Genomic DNA, 24,539 nt, shown 5'->3' with positions numbered 1-24,539 from the left:
CTAAATATAACACAGGTATACTTAATGTGAGTCTGATTGCAGCCACGTGCAAGTGCTGCATATGGTTACAGGCTGCTTACCTGTGAATAAATTCAGTTCCTCTTGCTGTTTTAGCATAAGCAGAAGAAACATTATCTTAGGCCAGAGCAGAATCACTCTGCTTGGCTGCACAGCTGGTGTGAGCAGATCAGCTACGACATATACCCTAAACAGTTAATTATCTGACTCAACACTTTTCACAGCTACTATGTATTCAGAGAAGGAACGACAATATTTTGCAAAATAAAGCCCCCTATTTGGTGTGAGGACTTGGAAGAACTTGAGGAAAGTTAAGATGTTTTTCCAAAACCTTCCCTCCCCCCCTCATTGTCTTTGGCTGCAATATCCTGAGTAATGCAGAGGGATGTCTCCAGTTGTACGATGTCCATTCTTTTTTCCCTGGCAGACTTTTTTGTAATATTGGACTGTTCTGCTAAATATTTTTGCCAAAACTGTTGAGAGTGATAAGGACATTCTTGCCAGCTTCATTTCTGTCCACTCCTTTTCCTTGTGCTTTCTGAGAAAAGTCTTGGAATGGAAGCACTCATAATAATAAAGCTATGAAATGAATTTAAAATATGATCCACATTGTTCTGAAGTAAAAAGAAAAAAAAAAAATTATTCTGGTAGGCATTGGACTGAGCAGAAAAGGAAAATGACCTGAAAAGGTCATGAAACCTTAACATTTTTTAAGATTTTTTTTTTTTTTAAATCTGTTTTAACATGATTCAGAGACCTTTCTGATAGAATGGGGGGAGGAAAGAAGCATTAATCTGACAAACATACGAAGACTACTTATTCTGCAGGTAAACCCCAACAAAAAGGGGGGAGGAAGGAAGGAGGAGTAGGAAAAGGGATAAAGCTGAATATATGGTGCGAGGAAAAATAATTTTCTTCATGAAAAGTTGAACATAAAGGAACTTGCAGCTAGTATTCATGGTAGAGAATTTTTTGGTTAGCAAGATTGACATTTTAATAAACTGATCTTAATTAACACTACTTTGAAATTCTGAGTTGTACGCTATCTCAAAACAGTAGAACCAGTGGCTTTTTAAATAATTTGCTGCTTGTGGGTGATCTCTTTTTGAAACAAACCCAGACCCTCCAGTCACAATTTATTTTTTATTTCAAAAATGATTTTTACTAGGAAATTTTGCTTTGGTTCAAGAGAATTATAAATCATTATTACACAGCCAGACACTTCAAACATTTTGTAAGAGCTTTGTGACCAATGAAGCATCAAAGGCGATGCTGAAATTCCTGATTACAGCATGGGTGCACGTCCATTCATTAATAAATTAAAGTTCAGGACTCTATGTTATTAACAGGATTTCTAGATTATTGTGTATTTCTCCCTTAGAAAAGGTGGCTCTTCCTGCCAGACAAAGCAAAAGGATTGTTATTCATTAATGAATGCCAATTTATGTGTTTTTGTTGGTTTTTTTTTTTGGGGGGGGGGGGGGGGCGCAATTTAGGGCTGAAGAACTTGTATTGAGATTTCTTAGGAGCTTTTTGTTATTCTTTATTAACCAAAAACAGATCTAGATTTTGTTTCTCCTTCTCTCTTCACATGCTGTAATGCTGGCAATCTATGTAGGGAAGGAATGAAGACAGGCAAGTATTAATAGATACTTTTCTTGACCCCTTAATTTCTGGCACTAAATTATGGTCGGTGCTTGTGAATCCTTTATTTAGCTGTTGCTGTAATAAGCTCTGGGGGCATACAGCATGGAACAATGTATTTTTGAATGTACTTCAAACATGAGATAGCTCTTAAAGGTCCTGCTGTGTTCATACTTCTATTGTATTAGACACTACACAAATCCATAATAAGAGATGGCCTCTGCCCTTCAGCATTTACAACCTATGTAAATGAGAATGAATAAATGAACTGATACCTGTTTTTTTTTTTTTTTTACTGCTGGGGAGCTAAGACTTGAAGATTAAACTATTTGTTTAAAATGTGCCAGAACTGGGAAGTGATTCCCTTTTTCCTGAGATCCCACCTAGTTATTTCGTTCTTCTCAAAATACATGTCCAGAAAGAACTGATATGCAACAGAAGTGAAAGCATGCCATTACCCTGATTTGAGTTTTGTGAAATTCCTGGCTAGTTATTGGAGTTTTTAGTGTGTCGTGCTTTAAGCCCAGCCAGTAACTCAGAACCATGCAGCTGCTTGCTCACTTCCTCCCTTCTTCCCCCCACCCCCTCTCCCAGAGGAATGAGGAAGAGAATCAAAAGAATGTAACTCCATGGGCTGAGATAAGAACTGTCCAGTAACTACGGTATAACACAAAACCATTACTACCAATAATAGTAATGATAAGGGAAATAACAATGGGAGAGAATACAGCTGCTCACCACCTGCCAACTGATAGCCAGCCTGACCTGAGCACTGATCTGGCACTGGCCTTCTTGGTAATTTCCCCCAGTTTATGTAGTGGGCATGAAGTGTTGTGGTATGGAATACCCCTTTGGCTAGTTTGGGTCAGGCTCCCTTTTATTCACCTCTTCATGTACGCTGGTTTTAAGTTCATCTGAAGCTGTGGAATTGATTGAACTTCCAGTGAAGCTTCTTTCCTGAGATGGGCTAGACTAAAATGCAAGGTACTGAAAGAAGCAAAAATACTCTGTAGAATGCTATTCCTCTCCACACTCAGCTGGAGCAGCAGACTATAGGGGGATGTTGAGGTTTACAGACTCCATAGTTGCTCTCTTAAACTGCCTACATAAGCACTAGCACTTTCATGTAAGCGTTTCAGTGGCTTCAAAATAGCTTCTTCGTGCTAATCTGCATGCAAACAAGAGAGTGACTCTTCACTATTTTCTACCCTGTGTGGAGTTTATACTTTTGCAAAGAGGTTATCAAATAAGACATTGATCATTGATTGTGTTTTAAGACAATTTAACATGAATTATTCATATGTACAAAGAAGACAGCAAACCAAGGCTTTAACTGTAGGTTACACATTCTCTATGTAGATTAAATAACAAAGCCTCACCTGTAGAACAGATGTTCTTAATTTTGTGAGATATTTGATTCTTCAATTATTTTTCCCCCTGTTTACAGGGCTAGTCAAGAGCATTTGTAAAGAGATTAACTAAAACAATTCATATTTTTTCAGATAGTTCTATTTCTAATCTCTATAATTTACTTAGAAGAGTAGTTGTAATTGGAAATAGTTAAAATCATGGAATAGGCAGTTTTAAGTCTAATAGCTTAATTCAAGAGGTTTCAAATCTTAAGCAGACAAATAGGAAGAAAGAAAGTAGGAAGGGATGTCATAATGACAAAGGAAGTCTGACCACATCAGTGGAGATCCTGAATGTTCTCTGACTGCGATGACTTGGTTCCTTCAAATAAAATTAATGGGGTATTGCATCTTTAAATTTCTTCTTCGGAAATATGGTTTACTGTGCTGTACATCTGATGTTTTATTCACCTTTTGATATTATTTGTGGGATTGTTACCAGTTGTATTAAACTGATGCAACAAAACATGTTGTAGTCGTAAATGTGAGATTCTTGGAGCTTTGACAGAAGTTTCTGGTGTCACCCTCAGTAGATCATTTACCTTTTTAATTTATTGGTTCCTGTTAGATGAGAATAATATATTCAGAACCTCACAGGGTTGTTGTAGAGATGAGTGTAATACAAAGTGAATGCCACATTTCTGAGCACCGTCCAAGTACTTTAAATAGGAATCAGGGTTTTCTTGAGAGCTATCACCATTTTCCTGTATCTCTCTGTGTAGGTAACTAAAGGGAAAATGAGGTGCTACTATGTCATGCGTAGCTGTGTGACTGTCTGCAGTGCAGTCAGTGGCATGTATTGTGACTTTGGCCCAGTTTATCCTTTCAGGGTCTCTTTCCACTTGTAGAAACACAGCAGACCCTCTTGTTTACTTGTTTGTTTTCTTTTGCTTTGTTTTTGCCTGAACCAATAAAATATTTAAACACAATAAAAATGTTTATTAGAGGCAAACAGCACAGTAGCTATGTCTAAAAAATAAATAAACCTGTGGTGAACAAATCTTAGTCCCAGGTGTTTCTGTGATGCCAGTCATGAAAGCTGGAAAAGTATTCATTATAAACTATCAGTTCTGTCAAGATCAAGGATAGATTCCTGGAGTGAGAAGCAAAAAAGGCAAAATGAAAGGATCTCCTTCTTTGTTACAGACAGTTCTACATATACTTACGTATATGCTGTGCATGTATGTTTGTGCATATGCATGTGTAGGTTTATACACAGTCTATATAAATCAGTAGTGCTATCATCTACTGAAAACAATCACAAAAGTGTGCTCTTTGAAATGTGAATATCAAAAGAATTCTTTTCTCCATTGTGGGGTTCCCAGAATAAAACAACTGTAGGGAGAATTCAACCAACCCACCCAAGTTACTGCCTATTTGAACATGCAGCCTTTAATCTCGACTGAATATACCAAGCCTTTAGTTGCTATTCAGGTTCTGTTTCTTGAATATGTGGTGGAGGAGCAAGTGAGGTGCTGAATAATATCTCTTCCCCCAGCCATGAAATTCAGTGTGTCATCACTAGGGTGAGCTTGGAAACAGCTCCTTGAGTTAGTAGTCAAGGCCACAAAAAAGTAACTACTTGGTGTGAAGGTGTTTGGTTTTATGCCTTTCAGTTCTGACCACACAGTCTTTAATCTTCATTCCCAAACCCAGCAGAGCAGGATTTCACCATGTGAGACAAGGTAGTAGTTTCCAGTTTTATTAATACACAAGCTTTGTCTTTGACATTAGCAGTCAAAGTGACTGCCTGGAGTTTTGGAAAACTAGCCTGGATAGCCTTCTCATATCAGACTACCTTACACTGGCTGTCCTGAAAAAGGAATAAGCTATCTTGTATATGTTGCATATACTCAGGTGGGTTGGGAGGTAGAGGAAAAGGTGCTGGATTGATGGGGTAGTCAGAGTTAGGAAAGGATGGGATAAGGGTCCTGCTTTGAGGACATGACCTTTACAATAATAGAGCAGGAGTGTTAAAAGGCTAAAAGAAAATCTGAGTTTGGTTATGTAGTGCTAAGGGGCTTGGAGTTGTGGTGGGGGGAGCAGTTAAAAGCCATAAGAAAAAATAGATCCTCAAGGTATGTGGCTTGTAAATTCACTTTCTTAAAGAATAATACAGGGCTTCACCTTTTTACTCACTAGGGACCTGGATATTCCTGCAAGAATATTTTGTCATTTGCTCCATTTCTGTTTTCAAGAAACTTCATTCCTCTGTGTTCTGTTTTCCTATCTGCGCTTCAGAGGATGCATTAATTAAGTAGATTAGTGTCCTGCTATTAGTTAATCAAGTTAGCACATGGGCTCCTGTGTCGTGTCCTGGGTATTTTGATGTAATGTGTGAAGTATTATAAGTACTAAGTAAATTTTTTTATAAAAATGCAATGTTCTGTTTTTCTAAGAATCCAAACTGCTCTTACAGGCCTTAGCCTCTCCTTGGGGTATGTAGAAAGTGTAGTTCCTTGATGGGCTTGCTACAGTATCAAAAAATGCCCTGGTATTGCTGTATCTTGCTGTCTTACTTGTGTCTATGTATCTCTGTGTAACCACGCTGTAAACTGGATTGGTAAACTGTCCTCAGTTGACAAGCAAGCAAGTGTACCACCTCCATATTTCAACCCAGCTACTTTAAGCCAGATGTTTTCAGTGAACTAGTTTACTAAGAAGTTGTAACAGTACCACTGTTAAGGTGGTAGCTGGTAACTGAGGCTTATTTGTGTTTTTTGGGGGGTTGAGTGTTTTGTTTTGTTGGTGGGGTGGTTTTTTGTTTGGTTGGTTGGTTTTCTGGGTTTGTTTTTTTTTTGTTTGCTTGTTTTGTTTGGGGGGATGTTGCTTATTTTTTTGTTTGTTTGTTTGGTTGGTTGGTTGGTTTTGGCAGCTGTAAAACAAAGATGATACAGAACTACTTACTTAGTGCCACCTAGGCAATGTGATCTCCCTACGAGTGTATTTAATAACCAGACTAGCTCCAGATGCTTTTGTTAATGAGAGTAGTGTTTAAAAGAAGGAAGCCTGATTTCTCTGTGCCTTGCTTAGATCTTGTCACATGGGCCACAAAGTGGTTGCATAGCAGTTCCATTCTTCTTTGAGCTGAAAAAAGAATTGGCTTCCCATTAAGTGTCACAGAGCATCATGCCCCTAAAACTTTCATAAGATTAAAAAGGCAACAATTCTGATTTTAAAATGAGAAACATACTTGTGAGACACTGATCAATTCTCATCTTATAATGTTTAGCTTATATTGTTTGCTTTATGGTATGTTGTATAATACCTGCTTCATTTGCTTACCTTGTTTGCTTTATGGTATGTTGTATAATACCTGCTTCATTTGCTTACCTTGTAGGCTCTTTAATGTTATTCAATGTAATAACCATAGCTATTTCTTCATATTCAGAATTCAGTACTTTCAGTCCAAGTCAAGATGGGAAAATTCTTTGACTCAGCTAAGATGAATTTTCACATAGGGCAAGAAGATCCTCAGTAACTTTGTGCTGGTGAATACGTACATTTAACAGTTTGTGAAGAATCATGAGCTTCTTGGAACTGGCACTTGCGTTACAGCTTTCAGTGGAGAAACTGGCATTTGAAAGCATGGGAGATCTCGTGTTAATAAACCTCAGAGCCTTGAATATATTGGCTGGTCTTTTCCAAGATACTGCTGGCTGTGTTTGTGCTCCAGAATACAGACTATCCCAGCTTAACTGGGAGTCAGAATGCAATGTGATGCACAGTCCCCTTGTGAACCTGGGTTCCTTTTGAAAAGGAAATTTGGTGCACAAGGAGGAAGGAAGTTACACTGTGCTCTGGTTAAGTCCCCTGAGACAAATAGGTCTGTAATAGGCCTGAGTATAGATGCAGGTATATTCCCCTTGGTCTCATCTTATGAGCAGAAGCACTGCTGTTGATCTAGTCCTACTGACTGCTGTGGATACCAATTTACAGCTGAAAATTTTATATTTCTGTTTATTTGTGTAAAGTACATGTGAGAACTATGAGTGCTTTTAGGATGGAAATTGTAGTCCAAGCACTGGTTTGCAACAAATGGGTAGAACTTTAGAGAACAGGGAGAGGTGAGTAATTGGGCTTTCATAACTTAAGGAGTTGTTCCTAATTACTCATGTGCATGCTTCTAGCCTATAATTCCAAGATAAGAGGTATTACATATTAGAATGTCATGATTTCAACTAACAACTGGTTTAATCTAATCTACTTTCCTTTGTAATAACAGTGAATCACAAGTATGGTGTGGTCCCTTAACAGTTTGTCTACTAAGTGGGAATTTGTTAAGCTGTGCTAACTGTAGTTTGCAGTCACCTGTCCATACCCTTATTTGCTGCTTTGTTGGGCACTCATTCTTTCCATCATATTTTCTCTCATCAGGTCATGGAAATAATCACTCCCTACAAAGCAGTGCTAAGTTAAGAAACATTTTAAGAAGGAGTTTCTAGGCTTGCTATCAGGCAGTTGCACTATTCACCAGCACTGGACATTTCAGTACAGAAGAGCTGGCTGGCAGCCTTAGCACAGTAACAGCACAACTCAAACAAATGATTATTACAGTTAAGATGTGATGATAGCATCTGTGAAAATGTAACCAACCCATCAAGGAACATGCAGAATTGAAGTGAACAGTTGCACTGGCAGCAGAGACTAGCGATCATAAATCATCTAGCAGCCTAAGTATAGACAAAGCTGAGGATCTGAAGAGCATCCCAAGCACATGTGAGAGTCTTCCTTTTCCCTTTCTGCTCTTCTGTCACCTTCTCCAATATAGGCTGCTGAGAAAGTAGAATTCTTCCTCTGGGTTTGTTGTGACAGCATCTCAGAGAGTTTACAAAATAATTTTTGGTGTAAAACTTGTCACCTTGCTTGACAATTTTCTTGCCTCTTTATAATGTTCTGTGGGGTAACGTAAACTATATTTGAGTAGTTCTCGCTTTGAGGAACATGTGCCTCACGGGGGTTGTAAAGGCAGGAAATGAAAAAAAAAAAAAAAATGAATGAAAGGCACAGCAGCCTGACCAGGAGCATTGAGAGGGAAGCTGCATTACTTTCTTAAATTGTCTTTGCCTGTAGGTGTGGCCTGGGAGCTGCTGGCAAAGTTATGGTGGCATGTGATAGAAAAAAAAATATTTTTTTCCCCAGCCTCCTGCAAACCAGTTTCTTGCAATCATTCCATCTAATTTTACTACACTACATCACTACATTGGCTGAAGGATGGAATGGAGGGGAAATGCAGGACAATGCAAGCTGTCTCAGTTACAGTACTTACGGGGAATGGTGGCAGTGCCACGTATTTGAGTTGTTCACATTTAATCCTATAGCTTGACTGCCTGTGCCACAGTTCGCCCTCATTAAGAAACTTTTTTCATTCTTCTTATGCCAGATCCATCAACATTGTTTGAGGCTGCTCTGCTGTGGAGGTAAACGATACAGGACAAAGAGGGTTTGAGCTCATGTTCTGACTCCATGCAAACTGCTTTGAATAGGGCTTTTCCCTCCATATATATTTATATGGGTCTGAGAAAGAATTTGCATCTCCTTATTTCATCCAAGAGAGTTGAAGGTATTTGAGAGGTGGAGAAACGAGTTACTTCATGAAGGGGCACTGACAGCTTTGCAAGACGGACTCAGTGAATATAGATTCTAAATCTCTGAGTAAAAAAGATATGTGAACATAATGTAAATAGACAAATTAAGAAAAAATTCTGATTCTGGATTGTTGGTTGCTTTTTCTTCTCAAGAAATTCATTAACAAAACTTGAAAAATTGCATCTGTTATGATGGCTTTAAAAAAATTATAAATTCTGAATCTCACTAGCACAGAATGCCTCTTTATTTTCTGGCTAGCATGAGAGTCGGTTGACTTGTACAGTAATACAGAACTCAACAAGAATAAACTAGAAGGAAAGTATTCGGTAAAATAAGCCCCGTGAATTAAATGAGAATTCACAGCAGTAAAATTAAATGGGGAGCTTTTCATCTGCTCACTCTGCAATGTATCTAAAATCAACAACTGCCTGTGAAGAAATTTATACAAATAACTTTAAACTTTGTTTTTCAACTGAGTAATGCTCTATTTGGCTACACCCATGATTTTGCAGTAAAAGCTGTGGCCAAAGCCTTTTCCCTACAGCTGGTAGACAATGGATACCTTTATTCTAGTTTATGTAAATTAGGGACTACCACCCAAAGGCTGGGACTATGAACATCCTTCATATATATTTACAAACAAGATAGATGTGAGTTTAATTAAAATGCTAGTAATACTTCTGCACTTTCCTCAAATTCTTGTTTGCATGTCTAGCATATTAAAAAGGTTGTTTATTTGCAGTCTCTTTGCCTTTTTTTGTTTGTTTTCTTTGCTTCTGTCGGGCTAAAGTCATATAGCCAGGATCTTCACAGCATTCAGCACAATGCTCTGGGAATGTGCATGAAGTGGAAAAGATTGGTTAATACTTGTGGATGGAGTAACTCTATGGAAAGTAAGATGCACATCTAGAGCAGAATTTTTTTACCTGGGATATTTTCATCCTGTTCCCTTTTCTCTCCAAAGTAAGTTCCACTTCTAAGTACAGTTTGAATACCCTTAAGACATCAATAAATGGGCCATTTTAAAGACAAGAAATGTACCAGTTATGTTATTAGCTTCAGGGTTGTTCAAGCCCTATATCCTTTAAAAGAAAGAGAGGGACAAATGATAAATTAGCATTTCCAGAGGAACACAATGCATTCTGAGCCCTGGCATCACCTGTGAAAATTCTGGCAAAACTCAGTTTTGGGGAAGCTGGCAGTCACTGATCTTTCTGTCCTTGAAGTACATTGATACTGCTTTCTTAGATTTATGGTGCTCTAGTGGAAGAGACGTACTAGAATTGAGAGGAGGGAAGTAAGTAAAATGTAATTGTGTGCTCCTTTGCACCAGAAGAAATTTCCTTGCAATAGATCATACCATCCAAAAATCTGACTGGATAACATTGTTTCTGCTTTGCCTGCATACATGAATTTCTGAGAAGATATTTACAGCAGTGTAGAGACACTGTATTTTTGTGTTGCTGCCCTGCTCTCTCCACTTTTCCCCCATAATCTCATGGAATTTCTTGATGGATCTCAAGATACACATTAAGTATTTAAATATTGAGATTCACGTTAAGTATTAGGAAAGGTAGGCTGTAGAGTTATTCTGAAAGGACAGAAGGATGAAAATTGCAATTTTCCCTGTGTATGGAAATATGTGGGAATGCTCATCTGCTCTGTACCTTTTTTTGAGGGGAACACATTTCTCAGTACCCTTCTTTTTGCTTTTAAACAGCTGCTTTTGTTGGGGAAGGGTACAGACCTAGCTATATTATCTTTCAGATAGGCACACACTCCTTTTGTTGTATTAAGGAAAAGAGAGCCAAAGATATCAAGCAACAGGGTAAAAAAGAAGTAACTCCTGAGAAACAAAATGTGTAATTAAAAATAAATTAATTGTGAAAAGTTCTCCAAAAGAATCTTTTTCAAGTCTGTGGCAGAGGATGAATCCATATCCTAAAAAAGAATGAAGTCAGCAACTGTATGCACTTTTCATGACTGTCATGTAAAACCTAGCAAACAGATTATTCGTTGGCTTAGTAGATTAGACATGAGGGCTTCTGTAAATTAAAAACAAAAGCAGCTTTGGAATGTATTTCACTGTCTCAGTTGGAAAACAAAGATCTCTTTCTCTCCACCCCTTCTTTTCCTTAGGATAATTAAAAATAAAAAGTGTGCAGAGCCATATAAATAAAACAAGGGCTGGGATGAAGAAAAAAAAGGGAAAAATCTTCCTTCAAAGAGATGTCAGCAATCACAGTTTTCATTTGTCTGTGCCAAGAAATGTGCTTATATGTACGTCTGAATGTAGTTTATTCTTGACTATTTATGGAAGTTATGGTCTTAGAGACCTTAATATGTAATAAAAAAAAAGAAAAATCCTTAATTACAATCTGTTTTAAATGATGCTTAGCTTAAAAGCTTTCAAATACCCCTCTAAGCATTACAGAGTGTTCCACTGTCTTCCTTTTCTAACATTCCTTACTGGTACTAATACATTAAAGTTTATGCTCTAATTATATAGGATTTTGTTATAATTTACTTCAAGAAAGTGTGAATGCATTCTTCATGGGCAAAATATGTTACTTTGAATTTCTGAAAAACCCCTTTGGCTATACAACTTCTCAAGTTTGTAACCTAAAAGAGAGCACAGTATGTAGTAAAGAACACAGAATACATTAAAAAACAGTTCACTGTTAAAGATCATTCAAGAAAGAGGAAAAACACAGTCCAGGAGCTTAAGTGCCTGAGGACACCCAGAGTTGTGCCTTGACATGTTATACAATTATTTACTTTTCCATTAAGTGAAAAATTTTTAAATTGCCATGACTCACAATATACATATTCTGATCAGGAGCTACAGAATAACTTAAGAGATGCTTGCCTAACACACAAGTTTCTGATTGGAGTGAATGCTTTGTCAATATTTATCCTTCCTCTTTTATTTTGTGGTAGCTTCTTTTCTGTGCTTCTCCATCTATTTATTTCTCTGCTCATATTTAATTTTGGGCTGTCTTATCAGACTTGGGTGATGGGAAGATGACAAGCTAAAGGAAACAAGGTTCACAGACAGCAGTCTTTGCTTGGTCATAAGGAAGCTCAAAAATACATTTCTTTTCCAGAAATTGTAGTTTTCTCTGGTGCCCCATTCTGCTGGGTTACATTCAGCTTGAGAAGAGGATGTGGAGCAAAGAATAACTGAAGAGTGTTATTGTCCCCCTGGAAGCCATTAGCTGTGGTATAGCCACATCTTAGCCTCTGTTTCCATCTTGTAAGCAGTGATGACAGAACATGAGTTTTCCTTAATAGTCTTTGAAAGGATGCTTCTGCAGGACATCAGTGGGGAAAATTCAGTCCTCAGAGTCATGTGGAAGTCTAATGGACACAAGTGACTAGCATCTATACAGGTTTCAGGTGTAGCACCAAGAATTTACTATGTTGTATGAGGAATACAGAATCAGTTTTTGAATCAGCAGTTGGGAAAGATCTTAGGCAGTTTTGGCTAATAGAATTATCTGGCCAGTTATCAGACATGTTCCATTCAAGACAGTAATTCTCAAGGATATTCTTGATTTTTTTATTGAATGTTTTTTATCTGTAAACACTACAGTCTTTATGTTGAAACTAATATTAATTTTCAGTTCTGGGCCAACTGGCAGATCCAAATACAAATATTACTAATTGGCTGCTCATAAGCCTTTCTAGCAATTAATTCAGTTATAAACGATTCAGACCTTTCTGTAACCCAAATAAGATTTATGCTTGGTTTATTTTTTACAGAATTATTTCATGCCAGACAAAGATGTGTAATAAACCATTACTGAGGGTGGAGGAAATCAGATGTTTTTTGACATTAACTTAGCTGCAGTAGTGTGGCAGACAAATTAAGTGCAATTACCTTTTGTTGTAAAACTTTTTAAAAGTATTAAAAAAAGATTTTTAATATTTATAAGAACAGAGTTCTTTAATTTCCAGCTTTTACTTGGAATATTCTGTCAGCAACTTTGAAAATCAAAGAAAGTGTAAGGAAAGGCTGCGTAGGGAAGATGTAAAATTCTAATCCTGACCATTGGTACAAAGAGGAACCCAGTATTCTGTGAAAATCTGTTGTTTCCTGTAAGATTATGCATCTATATATTTATGCATTATTGTTAGTTTTCCAGATTGAGGTTTTTTGTTGTCTAAGTCACTGAAATGAGTGGTCACAAGTAATTATACACGTTTCTTCACTGCATTTTCGTATGGTGATGAGCACATGTGAAACCAGGCCTCTGAGTGAACTCTGGATCCTTTGGCACTCTGTAAGCGCTGAGGCATTTCATGCTGGTATTCCAGCCGAATTTACAATTGATTACATTTGCTTGTCTAAGCTGCCCTGCAGTCACCATTGGCACAGTGTTTTTTCTCTTTTCCAGTTTTAAACTGTCTTTTCTTGAATTAGACAGCTGCATTCCAGCTCTGTGACATCTACATTTTGGGGATGGTTAGGCCCCAATCCACACAGGGACCACCCGTTCCTCTTTTATGTCTGAATGGTATCTGGCACCTATTTGGCTTCTATCTCAAAATTCCTCTGTAGTCTGTATGTCCTGGGTTCAGCAGTAGCAGTCATTTTTCTCCTTCTTAGTAGCTGGTGCAGTGCTGTGTTTTTGACTTTCAGCCTGGGAACAGCGCTGATAACACTGATGTTTTTAGTTGTTGCTCAGTAATGTTTACTCTGAACAAGGACTTTCTGAGTCTCATGCTCGGCCAGGGAGGGGGGGAAGCCGGAAGGAAGCAGAGACAGAACACCTGACCCAAACTAACCAAAGAGGTATTCCATACCACAGCATGTCATGCCCACTATTTAAACTGGGGGCAGTTACCCAGAAGGGCAAGATCAGTGCTCGGGTTGGGCTGGGTATCAGTCGGCGGGTGGTGAGCGGTTGTATTCTCTACCCTTGTTATTTCCCTTTTTATTATTACTGGTGGTTGCAGTAGTGGTTTGTGTTATACCTTAGTCACTGGGCTGTTCTTATCTCAGCCTGTGGGAGTTACAATTTTTCAGTTCTCCTCTCTATCCCTCCGGGAGCAGGGGAAGGAAAGCGGGGGAGTGAGCAAGTGGCTGTGTGGTTCTGGGTTGCTGGCTGGCCCTAAACACTGTACTGTTTTGGATTTGGTTGCTTTTTGTTCCTCCTATTTATTATAGTTCACAGAGACTGAATGAAATTCAAAGCCCATTAATAATGGGTCACAATAAGCATACATTGGTTTGTTTAGAAGATTTTTAATGATTGCCAGAATCATAGAATAGTTAGGTAGGAAAGGACCAAGCCCCCTGCTATGGGCAGGGACACTTCACACTAAACCATGTCACCCAAGGCTCTATCCGACCTGGCCTTGAACACTCCCGGGGTGGAACATTCAAAACTTCCTTGGGCAACCCATTCCAGTGCCTCACCACCCTAACAGGAAAGAACTTCTTCCTTATATCCAATCTAAACTTCCCCTGTTTAAGTTTTAACCCGTTACCCCTTGTCCTGTCACTACAGTCCCTAATGAAGAGTCCCTCTCCAGCATCCCTATAGGCCCCCTTCAGATACTGGAAGGCTGCTATGAGGTCTCCATGCAGCCTTCTCTTCTCCAGGCTGAACAGCCCCAACTTCCTCAGCCTGTCTTCATACGGGAGGTGCTTGAGCCCCTTTATCATCCTCTTGGCCCTTCTCTGGACTTGTTCCAACAGTTCCATGATATTTTTATGTTGATGACATCAGAAATGCCCAGAAAAGCTGGCTGGACAGACCATCAACTGCTCAGAATTACAGTAAGACTGGGTGAACCTAAAACGGACTGATAATCCGTAGGCTGGAAAAAAGATTCAGGCCAGCAAGTCTGTGAACCAGGGGAAGTCACGCAGGCATCCGTGCTGTCCTCTCACATGTGAAAAGGAGTGGAATAATGATTATGACAAAAGCAAAGATTGCTGTTTAGCTATGCTTCTTGCTGTAATTTTGATGAAGATGCAGCAGAGTCTTTTCTTAGCACCTCCTAGAAAGTTCAAGGGCTGCCCACATCCATCATTGCTAAGAGAGGAATTACTCTGCATCCAATATGCAAAAAAACTGCTTGGAAATGTTCTCTATTTCCTTCTGTAGGATTTTCAGAACCTGCGTGACTTCTGGTTGCTGTTCTAAAGAATAGATGAAGTTGAGTGGTTCGTAGGCATAGCAGTTGGAGATGAAGGGGAAACGGCACAGAGCATCTGCTCTTCACCTCTTTCTTAATTATGCTTTCATCTTGTCTGTTTTCTGAAAGTGTAATACATTGTTCTGGGTACATTTTACTGGTCAACCAAGAGTATCTTTTGTCAACTTGCATCCTCTCTGTTATTTACCTCACCCTTCTGTGGATGAAGGGTAAAAGCAGCTTCTCACAAATAGGCTTAATTTCCCAAGATGCCAAATAATATGGCCCTATGCAATAAAGCTACAAGGCTAGACATGTGAAAGGACAGACTTGGTGAGGTCTTGCACAAGTGGTGTGTTCCATACCCAAAGTTGCTTTCATTATTAAGCAGCGGGAACTTAGTAAGTTGTCCAGCAGACACAGATTTTGGTGTCTTCTGTATTTTCCATGTGATTTTACCCATTACGTTCACTGGTCATTGCATCTTATTCCTGCTTTTTATTCAGTGGGATTCTTCAGCCCTGTGTCCCGTTAATAGCTTAATATCAGCTGTACTTACAGCTTATTGTCTCTTATTTTGGTGTAATTTCATCAGAAAAGGCATACTTTAAGAAGAAGTTGGCAGATTCAGGACATGGTTCTGTAGGTGAGTGAAAGAGAAGGGGATTTTGCATGGTGGGTTTATTTTTATTGTGGTTTGTTTCTCCCATGTGATAACCTAGAGTGTAAAAGGGTACTGCAGAAACAGTTGACTTCCCAAGGCCCAGTGCAGATCTGTTGTCGTACCTAGAGTTATACCTGGGTCAAACTAGTGTGAAAATCAAATAAAGACAACATGCAGTAAAAATACCTTTAAATTATAGCCATTTGCTTTCTTGTCTTTATTTATTTCAAGAATCTTTACAGGATCAGCTTATTCAATTTATATCTGGCTCAGAACTTATTTGTCATGAACACTAAGTCAAACCTTATTTGGTTTACTAAATTCTGAGACAGAATACCTGGGTTTGATAGAGTGGAATTGAGTGCTCATGCAAATCTCTGTATAGACAGTTTAAAAAAAATAAGTGTTTTTGAGAGTAATAATTATATCTACCCTGGGTTGTGAAATCCCCCTGAAAGATTTGAGAGGAAAATGTTACTGTGATTATAGAAATCTCAGTAGCTTAACTAGACTTTGCTTCTCTTTGGAAATGCTAGCAGATAGTAGAGGAGACTATGGACTAATGTCTTGCCAAGGGCCTTTTTTTCATGCCGGAACTATTCCCCCTACCACTACCACCCCTCCTCTTCATGCACCCCCATCTCCACCCCCCAAGATAAAAATCTGTAAAAGCTTTTCAGTGCAGCAAATTCCATTTTCTCTTCAGACATGCATAACTGAACAGTGTGTGTGTGTGTGTTGGTCCAGAAATGGCAAAAGAGATAAGATCTCAAGACAAAGCTTAGTCTTGGGATAGACAGAATGTTCATGGTTCTACTATAAGTCTCTGGCTTATGAGTGTTTGAAAAGTAAATGCTGGCATAACTCTAGCTATCATATAACAGCAGTCATTCCCTGTTTAACCCCTAACTGTGCCTATATTGTCAGTCCTTTTATGGGTTAAAAAAAAGGTATTTCCAGACTTATGGCTGATTCTCAATGGCAGCTTTTGCTCACTTAAACCAGGACAGTATATATCTGGGCAAGTTTTTAGTTTGGTGGTTTTTGGGTGAGGGATATTTTTTTTGTGGGGTGGGGTGTTTGTTTGTTTTCTTTTTTTCCCCAACAAAGCACAAACATGGCCTCCCTAGCTTTTATATAAAAGAGCTCTGGCACAGTTTCACACCCCTCATTTAAACATTGTTTTATGGGATGAATTCTAAATCCTCATTGCCTAAATTGTCAGGATGCTTAATGTGATTAGCAAGCTGCTTAAGTTGAAAAGTGGCCTATTTTAAGTACGCTTCTTTTCTGCCAAAGGTTTCTTTTTCTTGGGCATTTTTCCTGTCTCTTCATTATTCTTTGAAGGGACTGCTGCAGTTCTCTGTGGTGATTGAAACTATGCCAAATTGCATGTGGCTGCCCAAATCTTTGTAATGATTATTAATAGAGTTTTGGAACAAATTGAGTTAACTAGTGTGTCTGTAATCAATGACAATCAATTCTATTCATCTGTAAGAACTAACTTTGCCTGGTCACCCTATTATGTAAAATACAAGTGGCAACAGTTTGTATATTAACACAGCTGACATGACCTCTGGTTTTGCATACGTTCTATACTTGGTGTGACCTTTTTTACTTGCTTCATGTATTTAATCATGTTTCATCATCTGTCTATCTATAAGGTTTGTTGGTTTCACACTGTATTGTAATTTTTACTGCTGTGGCAGAGCATTTACGATAAAACAGTGGTGGGTTTATTGATCTAAACCGTCACTCAGATAGATCTCTGTCTTATATAAATCAGCATATCTCTATCGAACTTACTCATGTGGCTTAATCTTCTGGTGTTTCACGTTCTGTGAGTATTTCTGTCATTTTATATGGTCTGGTATCACAGAACATGGTGCCAGAATACTACTTGTGTCTTAGGCTCTTTGTAAGATGCCCGGTTGCTGTGCATGTATGCATTACTGAAATCTCTCATGAAGAACTCGAAGGGCTCTGACCATCATATGAAGATAATTCTTTTTAGTAATGGCTAGAACTCAAAAGTTGCAGAATTACAAGTGGATGGCCAACATGTGCTTAGGAACCTTGCTAGAGTGACAGCACTGATTAAGGCCAAGTATCATTTATTCAACAATGCTAATAAGCCACAGCATAGATTAAGAACAGGAATAATATGTATGATATTTTTAACCCAGCCTTCCACTAGCCTCTATTTTTCAGCTCAGAATTTCTGAGTCTCATGTTGTGTGTTTGTTTAGTAACTTGCAGTGTATTTCTTCTTTTAAGTGTAAGGTGCTGGTGTGCTCTTGCTTGAAAAACATTCAGCTGGTCTACTATCTTGTTTGCTGTTTTTTGTCATGTCTCCCTCCCCCTGCTTTTTTCTTTAATAAACTTTGTTTTCTAGCTTTGTTTGGTAGTCCCTTGTGCTTGTATTAGGAAAAAGTCAACATATTATTCTTATCCACTTTTTTCACGCCACTCATGATCTTGTAGCCTTATCATACCACCTTCTAAACACTGTCTTTCATGCTGAAGTCCTACTGTAATCAGTCTCTTCCTTCTATATAGAAGGAGATACTTCTAAAGTATCGTTTTCAATACTGAAAGCCAAATAGCACAGTGTAGTTGAGGAATAAGTAAATGAATTTATATGGAGGGGTTTGAATGTGGTCACTTGTCCTGTCCTGCATCAATATTTAAGAAAATCTTAGGATGGGACAACTGCAGTCATCCAGTCTGACCTGTTAAAGGCGGGCTAACATAAAGATCAGGTTGTTCAGGGCCTTATCAAGCTGAGTTATAAAAAATTCCTAAGGTAGAGGCTCCACAGGCACTCTGTATGACTGCAGTTAGATCCCTCTGGAGACTTGTCTTCTGGCTAAATACTGATCCTTCAGCCTGTGTTGTATCATTTCCTCCAGCCCCTACCCATATTAGGGCCCTTCTTCTGCACTCTCAGGAGTTTGTGGAAGACTGGACACAGTATTCCAGGTGTAGCCTCTCAAGTGCTGAGCACCTTCTCTTGACCAGCTGGCTATATTCTTGCTAATGCAAACAAGTAGGTTGTTGACCTTCTTTGCCACAGGAACTCATTTAAACTTGACCCCCAATTCTCTTTCCGCAGAGCTATTTTTAGTCAAATGCTTCCTAGCCTCTATTTTTGCACTGGGGTCTTTCTTCCAGAATTTGCATTGTCTTTTTAGTTTACATGAGGCTCACACTGGCCCTCTCCTTGAGCTGTTTGAGGTGTTCCTGAATGGCAGCCCTGTCTTCAGTGTATCTACTGCTCCCCACAGTGTGGTGTCATTTGTGAAGCTGGTGAGGGTGTTCTCTATTTTAGAGTTAGTCACTGATGGAGACATTAAACAATTACCCAGGTAGCAGCACCTGAGGAAAACTCCTCATAACCAGCTGCCATTAGTCTTTGAAGTACTGACCACTACCCTTTCAGCTTCAACATTTCTAACCTTTAATTTCCTTTTTTTGACTGCTACTGAGCTAATATTTATATAACTTCATTCTCTGTAAATTTTCTGACTTCCAGTTGAGTACATGTAGTCAGCTCACAGTCCTGCATTTTACATCTGGTTGCCAGTCTAACCTAGAATGCCTTTTTTTAATTTTTAACAGTTTGAAACTTTGAAAACTTTTTGCATTCAATTTGGAAGTAAAAACTTTTTTTCAAGAGTTTGCAAAAACTCTAAGCAATTGAAATTTCTAAGCAATTGAAAAGGAAAGCTGGTTCAACATGGGAATTTATTGTGAGTTTCTGTGGCTTAAATGTTAGATTTGATCTGACGTTGGATATATTTGTGAATGATGGAAGGCAACTTTTGAATCCAAGATGGATCATCTATACGTTGGATCAGCCAGGGTTTTTTTTTATACACTCCTAAAATTCTGCTATTGTAAATAAGTATAGAAACAGCCTTGGGTCCTTTTGACTTTCTGGGGGGACTGCTAGTGAGCAACGCCCTCAGTATCACAGTATTCAACATCGGCTATTTCTGGCTTTCAGTCAACTACCAGACGAGTGAAGTTTAAACTGAAATGCAACTGAAAAACATTTCTCATTAGTTAACCACCTGCCTATTTGCTTGGTTTTGTTGTTATTGTCTTTAAATTGTACTGGGGAGATGCCAAAACATCTGTAAAACTTTATTTTAAATCTAAAAGTTTTATTACTCTGGTGTCAAGGACTTTCTGTGCTTGCTTTTCTCCCGACACTCAAGCCACTGAACACTGGTCACGTGAATCCTGATAGAAAGCAAATGTTAACTTTTCATGCTTGAGTACCTGCTGACAGTTAACATTAAACTTGTAAGCACATGTATTTGCACTGGAAGTGGTATCTGCTGCACGAGAGGGAACACTGCTTAACATTGTAAGGTAATGTTTCTCAGATCTCCTTGCCAGAATGTAAGAATGGAGACTATTAAATAAGATCTGAGATATCCCTTCTTAGCAATGACTACTCACATACATAGTGTGATGACCATGATTGCGAGAGAAAATTACAGGCTAATACATGCAGCATTCTCTGTGTGTATATATATAACTTATATAAAATATGAATGAAAGCAAAAAGACAGTTTCCCTGAAGCCTTTTGACAGACTCTCAGCACAGAAGCTGCTAGCATAATCTGTCAACCAGAACAGCCTTTCACCAGCCTGAGAACTGAGCCCTGTCATCCCTGTGTTCTGTTCCAAGCACAGCCTATTCTTGAACCATGGATTAGGCCAGATCTTGCTTCTTCCACTTCAATTTATGGGAATTCAGTTCAACACCCCCTGAAACAGCAAACCTGGTATCTTCGCAGAAAATTTAGAGATTTGTCGTGGTGTAACACTGTGATTACTTTTCTATGGGACACCAACTCCCAATAGTATAGTCTGACTGCTTTAAAGTCTTGCAATAAACTGTCAAAATACACACTGTGGTAAAGGGCAGGGCAATCTTTTTGATAGCAAAAAGAGTTGCCATCACTACCCACCTGCGTGCCTTCCTTATAAGTTTATTTATTGGATTTTTAGTTCTGCTCTATGGGGGTTACCATAGACTTTTTTTACAAAATGCATGAAGCCTTGGAATTCAATCCTGTTCCATGGGAAATCCTACAGGCCTTCTAAGACAGCCTGATGACATCACACTCTTTTTCTCTAGTGTAGTGTTTGCTGGTTTTTTTTGTCCTTACTCCACTTTTTTTTTTTAAGAACAGGATTTCCATCTTTGGCTTCTGACCTCAAAGCTTGGTAATAAAAACCCACAGACTTAAATTCCCGAATATTTCATTCTGCTTATCCAGAGGCCAGTGCCTAGATTTTAATTTAGTCAGCTACAGTCTCAGTTAAGAACAGGCTTCTTTATTGAGAAGATCCTCAAAATGGAGGAGGGGAATCCTTTCCTTTTGTAAAAGGAGTTATTTTTCAGTTTTCAGTTTTTTTTCTATTACCATCAAGTATATTTGTACTTTGGGCTTTAGTCAAAGTAACTAAATATACTGGTGTTACATGGTATTTCTTTCTGTGATACACTTTGTAGGATTTACTTGAGGTAAACTTTTGCACAGATGAGTCCTCTAACAGCTTTGTAATGAAAAATAACATAGCTGATCCTACTAATCCTCTCTACTGAAACACTGTGTTGGAAAGTTGCTGTGAAAGAGGTTGTGGCTGACATTCAAAACGTTTTGGGTTTTCAACACAGTTAAAGCAACAGAGGATTTTTGCGAATAGTGCAACTTGAGAGTGGCATAAGACCCTATGTACGCTACGGAATTAACGTGCAGATTTCATGCTAAGTATTTAACTGTATTGAATATATATTTTAACCAAGCTGGTAACAATGAAACTGTAACAGGATTCATCTCTGTACAAAATAATCCTATACCGTCCACAAGTAAAAAAAATCGCACTCCTCTGCTGTATTCTAAGCAGCCAAGAACATTCTGAACGTATGTTGCCTAGAGTCTCCCAGAATACTAACTTGAGCACAGTAACGCGATGTGGTAGCTGCAGGGAAATGAAGATGTCTGATACATAGATGCATGCAAAAAAAACCAGAAAACTACTGCAGTTATGACACATTTTATACAATCATAGAATAGTTAGGGTTGGAAAGGACCTTAAGATCATCTAGTTCCAATTCCCCTGCCATGGGCAGGGACACCTCACACTAAACCATGTCACCCAAGGCTCTGTCCAACCTGGCCTTGAGCACTGCCAGGGATGGAGCATTCACAACCTCCCTGGGAAACCCATTCCAGTGCCTCACCACCCTAACAGGAAAGAACTTCCTCCTTATATCCAATCTAAACTTCCCCTGTTTAAGTTTTAACCCGTTACCCCTTGTCCTATCGCCACAGTCCCTAATGAAAAGTCCATCCCCAACATCCCTATAGGCCCCCTTCAGATACCGGAAGGCTGCTATGAGGTCTCCATGCAGCCTTCTCATCTCCAGGCTGAACAGCCCAAACTTTCTCAGCCTCTCTTCATACGGGAGGTGCTCCAGTCCCCTGATCATCCTCGTGGCCGTCCTCTGGACTTGTTCCAACAGTTCCATGTCCTTTTTATGTTGAGGACACCAGAACTGCACACAATACTCCAAGTGAGGTCTCACAAGTGCAGAGCAGAGGGGCAGGATCACCTCCTTCGACCTGGAGGTCACGCTCCTTTTGATGCAGCGTGGGATACGGTTGGCTTTCTGGGCTGCAAGCGCACACTGAAGCCGGCTCATGTTCATTTTCTCATCAACCAACACCCCCAAGTCCTTCTGCGCAGGGCTGCTCTGAATCTCTTCTCTGCCCAACCTGTAGCTGTGCCTGGGATTGCTCTGACCCAGGTGTAGGACCTTGCACTTGGCATGGTTAAACTTCATGAGGTTGCCATCAGCCCACCTCATAAGCATGTCGAGGTCCCTCTGGATGGCATTCCTTCCCTCCAGCGTATCAACCGAACCACACAGCTTGGTGTCATCGGCAAAGTTGCTGAGGGCACACTCAATCCCACTGTCCACATCAGCAACAAAGATGTTAAACAAGACCGGTCCCAACAGCGATCCCTGAGGGACACCACTCATTACTGGTCTCCAGCCGGACATTGGGCCATTGACCACAACTCTTTGAATGCAGCCATCCAGCCAGTTCTTTATCCACCGGGTGGTCCATCCATCAATTGATGTCTCTCCAATTTAGAGACAAGGATGTCGTGTGGGACAGTGTCAAATGCTTTGCACAAGTCCAGGTAGATGACATCAACTGCTCTACCCCTGTCCATCAGTTCTGTAGCCCCCTCATAGAAGGCCATCAATTTGGTCAGGCAGGATTTCCCCTTAGTGAAGCCATGCTGGCTGTCACCAAGCACCTTGTTGTTTTTCATGTGCCTTAGCACGCCATCCAGGAGAATCTGCTCCAAGGCACAGAGGTGAGACTGACTGGTCTGTAATTCCCTTCTTGAAAATGGGGGTTATATTTCCCTTTTTGCGGTCATCGGGAACTTCACCTGACTGCCATGATTTTTCAAATATGATGGCCCGCGGCTTAGCAACTTCATTTGCCAGCTCCTTCAGGACCCGTGGATGGATTTCATCAGGTCCCATGGACTTGTGTACATTCAGGTATTTAAGATGGTCTCGAACCAGATCCTCTCCTACAGTGGGCCCAAGGTCTTCATTCTTACAGTCCCTGTGTCTGCCTTCCAAGACTTGGGTGGTTTGGTCAGAGCCTTTGCCAGTGAAGACCGAGGCAAAGAAGTCATTCAGAACCTCAGCCTTCTCCAAATCCTGTGCAGCCAGTTCTCCCGATACCTTCCGGAGGGGGCCTACGTTCTCCCTAGTCTGTTTTTTTTTGCTATGTACTTACAGAATCTCTTCCTGTTATCTTTAACATCCCTAGCCAAGTTTAATTCTAACTGGCCCTTAGCTTTCCTAACCTGCTCCCTAGCTTTCTGGGCAACATCCCTGTATTCTTCCCAGGCTGCCTGTCCCCACTTCTGCCTTATATGAGCCTCTTTTTTCCTTCTAAGTTTCCTCAGCAGCTCCTTATCCATCCAAGGAGGTTTCCTGGCCCTCCTGCTGCACTTCCTTCTATTTGGGATGCAACACTCCTGAGCTCGTAGCAGGTGATCCTTGAATATCATCCAACAGTCTTGGGCCCCCCTGCCCTCTAGGGCTATATCCCAGGAAACCTTACTAAGCAGGTTCCTGAAGAGGCTAAAGTCTGCTCTCTAAACTCTCAAACATTTGCTGGATTGTGTAGATCCTTGTGGTATTGGCAGTCTAAGTTTTACTTACCTGGATCAGATTAACTTGTCCTGTTGGCAGGTAATATTCAAGACAGAAGAATGTCTTCAGTGTTTTTTCTCACTGTTCACTGCAAAGCTGTTTCGTAGTTCTTTTGGTAGCCACAGAGCTCTTTCACGTAACATGGGTAATGGCTGCATATTTATAATTAATTCCTACAATAATATATTCTAACATAATCTCCTATTTAGGACAAGATTTGTCAAGTTGGGAGTGATAATAATTTGAAGCTGTTTAATACAGAAATAAAGGCAAAATGACTAGGGAGTAATACAATGGAAATAGAAATTAACCAAGGTGCAACTAAAATTGAAAGAGCTGAATATGCTTATATTTGGGGAACTAGATTTCTTCCATCTAGAACACTGAAAGAAATAAAAATCTTGTTTCAAGAGTTTTTAACATGCCTATGAATGGCACCAGATGGCTGGAGAATGGCATGGTATGTAAGATGATTGTGATAGTCTTTGGAGCATCTGGTCTGTTATGCTGGAATGCACAAATTTTTGAGGAAAGGTTAGTTACCAACATTAATAGAAAATAAGACTGCAACAGGCTAACCTTGCATCTTTAACTGCTGATTTTAACTGGTGATTTAACTGCCTTCCCAGACTAAAAACACCATCACTGGTACATCTAATCTTATTGGCATTATGATATGGCACAAGATGGAGGACTGTTATATAAACCACTATCGTGGTTTAAGCCCAGGCTGTAAATCAGAACCACACAGTCTAATCCCCCATCCCCCCCCCTCCCCCCCCGCCCCAGCCCT

General features: G+C 39.6%; 2 long non-coding RNA genes across 2 annotated transcripts in view; both read left to right on the top strand.

Annotated features, from left to right (window-relative positions):
• LOC133274728 (uncharacterized) overlaps window positions 1–24,539 on the top strand; it is an 85,196-nt gene that overhangs the window by 19,605 nt on the left and 41,052 nt on the right. The window lies entirely within an intron of this gene.
• On the top strand, window positions 846–11,110 carry LOC133274745 (uncharacterized). The gene is made up of 3 exons (XR_009745228.1): window positions 846–912; window positions 7,449–7,790; window positions 8,455–11,110. It is a non-coding gene; the product is annotated as an uncharacterized LOC133274745 (long non-coding RNA).

The sequence above is a fragment of the Pezoporus flaviventris genome, unplaced genomic scaffold, assembly GCF_033815535.1.
Source record: "Pezoporus flaviventris isolate CSIRO_AGI_PZ_B2104156 unplaced genomic scaffold, CSIRO_AGI_Pfla_v1 ptg000036l, whole genome shotgun sequence".
NCBI lineage: Eukaryota > Metazoa > Chordata > Aves > Psittaciformes > Psittacidae > Pezoporus > Pezoporus flaviventris.
The sequence above is the reverse complement of the archived record's forward strand: the minus strand, read 5'-3'. Positions and strand labels throughout refer to the sequence as shown.